Consider the following 7963-nt stretch of genomic DNA (forward strand, 5'->3'; position numbering starts at 1 on the left):
TTCACTTTTATACATGCACAGATATGCCATCAGTTTGCTATAGTATCCTGGGAATTGTTATAAAATTCGCTCATGTTTTAGAGTGAGCCATTGATATTAAATTTCAATACTTTTCTCTAACTTTAAAAATTTTGAATACAAAATAATTCATCCAAATTTGAGGAGCAAAATCTCAATAGTAAGAACAATTGCAAGCATGCCACAGAAAATGACACAGTGCTCCATACTGTTATGAATTGGATTACTATGAGTCTGAACTAACAATGTGTGTATTATATGTATATTTGTTGTACACGTGTGCACACAAATGCATATACATATATGTATATATAGGTGTGCCTTCTGTAGAGCTTTTCTATGATGTATACATAATGAATTATTGTGTGTGCATATATACATATATACATGAATACCCATGTACACCTATAATGTACATAAATATATAACGAACCTCTGTGTGTACAATATACATATACATACATATACATGTATATAGGTATACACAGTGATTCATTATATATTATATAAGGGGGGCTTCAGAAGATATCTGTATATGTACACACGTACAACAAATATATATGTGATACACATGTTGCTAGTTTACACTCATAGTGACCCTATGCACAAAATTTCTCAAATTTCTAAAAGCCCCTTGAATATTAATAAATAAATAAATATATAATGACCCTGTGTGTGCTTAGAAACATATATATGTATATATATACATATACAATTCACACTTACAAGTTCATATATTATATATGTATAATATAATAAATATAACACAGTAAAATAAAATATTAAATAGCATAATATGATATAATAAATGAATCTGTGTATGTATATGTACACACGACAGCTCATTTTATATATGTATATGTTTATTATTATACAAGGGCTTTTAAAACTTCAGGGAATTTTCTTTGTTATCCTTTCATTCCATTTGCACACTTTGGAAGGACCTGCTATGCCTCTGTGTTGCTTTAGATGCTGGCAAGTCAGACCCGACTGGGAATGGCCTTCAAATAGTTTAAATGATTCGTTGACTTAATGACCATTTTAAGGATAAAAATAAAGGTGTGCTAAAAGAAAGTTTATTATTTCATACAGTTAGTACTTAAATAAGAACAAAACAAGTGGTACACAAAACCAGATTATAGTGAAAGATTTGAAAAATATGAAAAAAATTAAATAATACCTGACAAAAATAAAATTGTAATTTAAGATATTTCAATATTAATTCTTGATTAGCTTCCTCACTTGCAATATTCTTCTCTTTTATCAGGCATTAATGGCTGTGTGATTTGACCTTGACCATCTTTTCAAAGTAGGAGTAGGATCCCTTCTGTTAGAGGTGGGCCAACTATCCCATAATCATTGTGGTTGCTATATTAGAAACAGGTGACTTCTCTTATCTGAACATATTATATTCTTATCTGAAAAACCCCTTTCCACTTTCACTGAACTTATATTTATTGTTCCGACAATATTTTTAGCTCTTTGAATACTTTAAAGAATTGCATAATTTACTCATAATATGTCTTGGGAACTTGGGGCTTGACAAAAAGCTGAACAGAATAGCAGTGGGTCACCCTCTAGTTGTTTGATATCTATTCTTTTTACATTAGATGTTTACTGAAGTAAACAACCTATGATCTATGACACCTGTATATGTGTATGTATGTGGTAGTCGCTACAACAATGGCTCGAATGTAACCACACCTGTTAGGATGGACAAGGACCAGGAAAAGTTCAATTCTGTTATAGAGCAGGTCACTATGAGTTGGCACTGACTGGATAGCACATAACATAACAATATAAGGGGAGGGAAATAAACAAATTCCCCCATGAACTATTTGAATACCCCTCATATGAAAGTCCATGGGAAAAATACGATTATCTTTCAATTCAATTTTTTTTCAGAAATAAGTACTATTTAAGAATCTTTTGCAGTGATATTTTCTCTAGAAATTTACCTATGAAGCAGAATTTGAATGCTGCCTGGACATACCCTTTAAATGAGGCATTTGGCTAAGAAACTGGGAAGAGCAACGACTGGCAGGAAGTGAGAAAATTGTTTGTAGAGAATACATCAATGAGGAGTCTGCTGCTAAAGGCTGAAGCAATAAAGATAAAATTTCAGTAGCAACACAGTTGATATAAACTTTTATTTGCAGAAGTTAATAATATAGACATACACTCTAAGGGCCAGCCTAAAAATATCTTTAAGATATTTTTAGAACAGGAAGTTGAACGTCATAATACTACAGGGGAAGCATGATGTAAACTGCTATGGATACCCTTTTACAAATGAATGAGGAAGATTTGAATACTAAATTTAAATGATTTTATTAGTGCAGGTTCAACAACTACAACGGTGCATAAAATTAAGTGAGCACAGTTTTTGTCCAGAGAAAGAGAACATCTTTAAATTTAGACATAAAAAGAAACCCAACCTCTAACTAACCCATTATGCTTAGCCCTAGTATCACAACAGAAAAGAAATCAGCTTTGACGTTCTGGGGAAGCAGGGCAGGGGTGGGGGTGGGTAGTAAAAGGGAGATGGTGTCCAGAAGTCCAGGAATATATAGAATGTTTGAAAACGGATGTGCTAGCAATTGTACCATACTGTTTGACGTGATTGAGCTATGGGATGATAAGAGACATGTATTAACTCACAATAAATAATAAATCAAAAAATTAAACAATAATAAATTGTTTTTAAACAAAAACAATAGCTGAGAATGGAGACCAAAGAATAAGTAAAGCAGAAGATCAGACTGTCCGTATTTATGGGTGAGAGAAGCTGCTGCTCCTCTGGGAAGGAAGGTATTCACTAGACTGGTAAGGGAAGGGGGAGCCCCATATTCTTGGTTTCAGTAACATGAAATATTCTCTTTCTTACTGACATGTGAATGGAGCGAAAAGAGCGTAGCCTTTCAAGCATCAGACCCTATCACCTCTTTTACTGAATTTTCGTAGTTGCTCTTGACTCAAGGTGTCCTCAGTGATTATTCACCATCGGTACTACTTCCAAAGGTTGTAACGCTATTTATATGTGTTTATTTTTGGTTTCTGTCCGCTGCACTGGACAGCTGGGCAGCACAGTGCCCTGCTGTCACAGCAGAATTGATTACAAGCCCCATTTAGTACATGTTCTGATATTGCTGCTTTTGTTATTTTAGTTCCACAGAAGATGGAGAGCAACTAGACACATTTCAGCCTGTTTGCCAGATGCATTCCGTCATTACCTACCAAGAATGCGATTCCCAAGCACCAATCCCACTGCCATTCAGTCCGTCCCGGAAGCATGCTGTTTGCTGTTAGGGCGGCAGAGTTGCACCGTGACCCACCGTGACCCTGTGCACAATGGAATGAAAGTCTGTCTCATCCTGGACCGTGCTCACACTTGCTATGTCAGAGTCCACTCTTGCAGCCACTGTGTCAATCCTTCTCCCCGAGGGTCTTCATTTTTTTCTCCACTAACCTTCTATTTTGCCAAGCATGGTCTCCTTTTACAGGGATTGGTCTCTCCTGATAACGTGTCCAAATACATGAGATAAAGTCACATCATCCCCGTTCCTCAGCAGCATTCTGACTGTACTTCTTCCCAGGCAGGATTCTTTATTCTTCTGGCAGTGTGTCATACTTTCAGTACTCTTCACAAACACCATCGTTCAATTTCATCAATTCTTCTGTACGGTTCTTTAGTCACTGTCCATCTTTCACATGCCTATGAGGCCACTGAAAGGAACAATGGTCGAGTCAAGGGCATCTTAGTCCTCAAAGTGACATCCTTGCTCTTCAACACAAAGAGCTCTGGGCAGCAGATTTATCCATTTGATGTCTTCCCTGCGATTTCCCTTTTGCATGATATTTACTACTGGCCCAGTGGTGAGAAAGTTCATTGTCTGTTCTTAGTCTGGGTGCTCTACTAGAAGTTGCTCATCTTGAGTGGGCCCTTTGGTATTGGAAATACTGGTCACATCACTTGCAGCATCATAGTAACAGGCAAGCCTTCAAGTAACAGACAAGTAGTGGTCATTTCAACGCAAAAGCTCACTACCTTCAAGTCAATCCTAACTCACTGTGGTCTGATCTGGTAAGGTAGATCTATCTCTTTGGATTTATGAGACTGTAGCTCTGGGCCAATAGAAAAATTCATCATTCTCCCATAAAGTATCTGCTGATTTTTTGAATCGCTGACTCTAAAGGTAGCCCAACGTGTAAGGACTACACCGCCAGGACTCCTGTATAGGGTTTCCTTGTCTCTTAATCCTCAGAGAACCAGCTTGGTCTTTCACAGCCCAAATGGAGGATTTGACCTTGGTGTTTTGTAGTCTAATGCTTACCCAACCGTGCCACCAGAGCTCCTTGGACTGGGACTGGGATTTGCCATATGTGAACTTCTGCCTCTTACAGCCATGTCTGCATGCATTGCAAGCTTTTACCTCGCAATGTACTTTCTAGGTCCTGTAATCTGTCCCCAATTTCTGGCATGAGTATATATTCGAGGAATATAGAAAAGGGTTATTAAGTAAATGTTAGCAGTATTTTCACATGAAATCCTACAATTTTCAAACTGCCCCAATAGTTCACAATCATTATTTAAGAATTTATGAATACTTCAAATGATCTCTTTTTAACAATCCCACCTCTACCTCTTATTGTCTATGATAAAGTTCATTCCCCGGTGTCTCTTTATGGGGGCCTTTGAATATTAAAACTTGAGTTCACTTGGTTACCATGTGATATCGGCTCTCTAATATTCCCTCCAAATTTTTTTGTAGGTAAAATGGCATTTATCTCATTGTTAGAATGGAAGTGTTATTCTCTTGTGATTTTCTACATAAGTACAAGTAGAAATCTATACTGTAATATTGCCAAAAATTACTTTATATTAGTTAATCATGTGTAAAATACCCAAGAGATGTTCTAGACAAATTGGTGCCTCTTTCAGTTTAATTGCCACTATGGCAATGATCTTGGAGGTTGAGAGGAGACGTGCTCTATTGTATTAAAATTGACATTTAAATAACTATGTCTTGTTCCTAGATCCCTTTAGCTTAATTCTGCGTTTAAATTCAGCGTTTTTCAAAAGCTGAATTAATATGCTTTCAGTAGGATTTATAAAAATGAATGAACATTCGCCACAAAAGTTTGATTTGAATGTAAGAAAATAAAAGTTAAAAAAATATATCAGTTCAGTGTAATTCTTTTCTGAATGCTGCTTAATTGATTCCAAAGCACAATGACCTTCCATGAATAAGAACAAAGGAGCAACTCATCGTGCACAATCCACACAGTTGCCGCTGTGTTTGAGGCCACTCTGGCCATCATGGTGTCCGTCTATCTTGGTAAGGCATCCTGATTTGTACTAACACTCTGCTTTCCCAAATATGTGACTCTTCTGCAGCGATTGTTCACTTCTGATAAAAAAATTATGGAAGATGACATTTCACCATCCTCATTTGTAAGGATGAAACTGGCCATACTTCTTCCAAGACAGATTTGTTCAATCTATTGGCAGCCCAAAGTGTATTCAATATCATTGCAATAACCACAAAATCAGCATCCCTAGCTATCTAGGGAAGAAGGCGTAGTCCATCTTTGGACAGGGAAGGGTGAAGTATTTACACTGAAAATCTCTAGGACACATACCCTAAGAGTCAACTCACAATGAATTACGAATGGTGAGTTTATCTTCACAACTTGGCATTCAGTAACGCCAAATCAAGGCAAAATCCATCATAATGGGAATAATTTACCACAATAATTGGCAAAAGCTTTTAATTGATCTTTTCCTTTTGTTAAACAATTACAGAACACTACTGCTTAAAATGTTTTGATGAATTGTATTACATATACTAATAGAACAGGAACTATAAAACCATAATATCACAAAATATAGTATTCCCAAATATGAGGCCCAAAGCTGGAAAGAGGAAGCAGAAAGAGATTATTTACAGTTGATGGCAACATGTACACAGGAACCCTGAAAGACTAAGCAGAGAGAGATTTTAGACACAATTCAAGATTTATTTAAGAGAAACTCCTGAACATGTAGAACAGCAAGCATGCACACCATTATTCAGAGAAATCTTAATCACATAAGTGGAAATACAGATACAACCCCCAGACCAAGTGCTGTCTGACTCCCCATGACCTTGTGGGACAGACTAGACAGGTTCTCTGGAGTGGTCCAGGCTGTAATCATAGAAGCAGAGTAAGGCATCCTTCTTCCCTAGAGAAACTGTCAATTGGCAGATGAACCCTTAAACCATTGTAGCACTAGGGAAAGCTAAATAAAGACCAAAAATAAAATTAATATAAATAATATATATATAGGGTATATTCATACAAAAGTTTGTTTTTAAATGTAAAAATAAAATGGTTTTAGGATAAATGTGGAAAGAGGTATGGATGTGGTTACTCCCATCTTAAAGAAAAAATCGGAAAGCTAAATAAATTGAAAAGAAATGTCTATTCTTAGATACACCAGAGAATTCAGGTCACAGGCCAAACTGCCACCATGAAATCTGAAAAGACAGGTGAATCTAGAGAATTACAACTAAAATCTTCTATCATAGGCCAGAAGGTGACAGAATTGGCAGAGACACTTAAAATGTTATTTTGACCAATTTTGGAGGATAAGTGTGCACTGTTGTGAGAGTAGGAAATGACTGGGGTTATAATTTTAGAGAGACTTACACATTTCATGGGTTTTACTTCAACTAGTTTCTCATTAGTGAGAACCAAGAAATAGTCCCTCTGTTATCTGGCAGGAAGAGGGAAAAAGTAAAACTACAAAAGCAAATGTTTCTCGAGTGAGGAAACGGCTTCATTTTTCTCCCACAAAGAGATGAAACCATTGGTCTTTTTGTTATTAGCAAAGTGATTTAACAACTGTACCCACTGTACCACCTCCAGAGAGGGGAAGGAGCCATTGTGAAACAGGCCAGGGTACACTTAAGCACAAAGGTCTACTCTCAAGGTTAAAAAGAAAAGACTAAGGGCTGGGGTGGGGTTGAGGGGTGGTGGATTACCACAAGTTGATTCCACTAGTGAGGAACACATTTCCACGATGCCAATTCATTTAGACTTCTGATCTCCCCTATGAGGGGGAACTAAGAAACAGCTCTGAAGGTAAAAGTCCAGGCACAAAGGTCCATATAAAAGATCGAGATTTCATCAGGAAGCTATCCTTCAGTTCCACTCTTTAATCTTACTGCTACCTTAATAGAGAAGGACCCTGTATAATACAGTGAGTTGAAGTTAAAATAACTGATACATGATAGAGACTCTATGGAAACAGAATCATGGGCACTCTGAAAGAGAATTGTAAAAATTATGTTTTTGAAAACTCTATACTAGACACAAGGAATGACTTGAATTGACACATTGGTAGACCGGGTATGACTGAGGGAATATTTATTAAATGAAAGATATGACAATCACTTCTCGGCCTTTTGGCTAAGATCAAGTGTAGTATCTGTTCGTATCAGTTAAATATCTGATACGTTCTCTATCTGAGGACAACATATTAAATGTATTTTTGTAAGCAAGAGTTGGGTCAGAAGCTTGCTCCATCCACTCCACGCATCAGCCTGGTATTGCAGTACTTCCGGGAATGGTGCAGCCCCTTAAGGGCTTTAAAAAAAAAAAGAAAAAGAAAGATATGACAATAATACCTTTAATAATAAAATAATATGGCATATTGAACTATGACACAATTTCTGAAAGTGTGAAGTGCTTGTAATCAGGATATCAAAAATAATAAAAAAGTCGGGAAGGGGGAAAAAGAAGAGCTGATACAAAGGATTGAAATACAAAGTAAATGTTTAGAAAATAATTATGGGCAATATATGTACAAATATGCTTGGTACAATTGATGCATGGATTGTTATAAGAGCTGTAAGAGCCCCCTATAAAATGACCTTAAAGAAATAGAATAAAATAAAAT

General features: G+C 36.5%; 1 non-coding gene across 1 annotated transcript; it reads left to right on the forward strand.

Moving 5' to 3' along the window:
* The first annotated feature begins 7453 nt into the window (after positions 1–7453).
* Positions 7454–7644, forward strand: LOC115868518. Its single transcript, XR_004045643.1, has one exon. It is a non-coding gene; the product is annotated as a U2 spliceosomal RNA (small nuclear RNA).
* Positions 7645–7963: the final 319 nt, after the last annotated feature.

Source organism: Echinops telfairi, unplaced genomic scaffold, assembly GCF_000313985.2.
Source record: "Echinops telfairi isolate 266 unplaced genomic scaffold, ASM31398v2 ScPeMD7_11;HRSCAF=52, whole genome shotgun sequence".
Taxonomy (NCBI): Eukaryota; Metazoa; Chordata; class Mammalia; order Afrosoricida; family Tenrecidae; genus Echinops; species Echinops telfairi.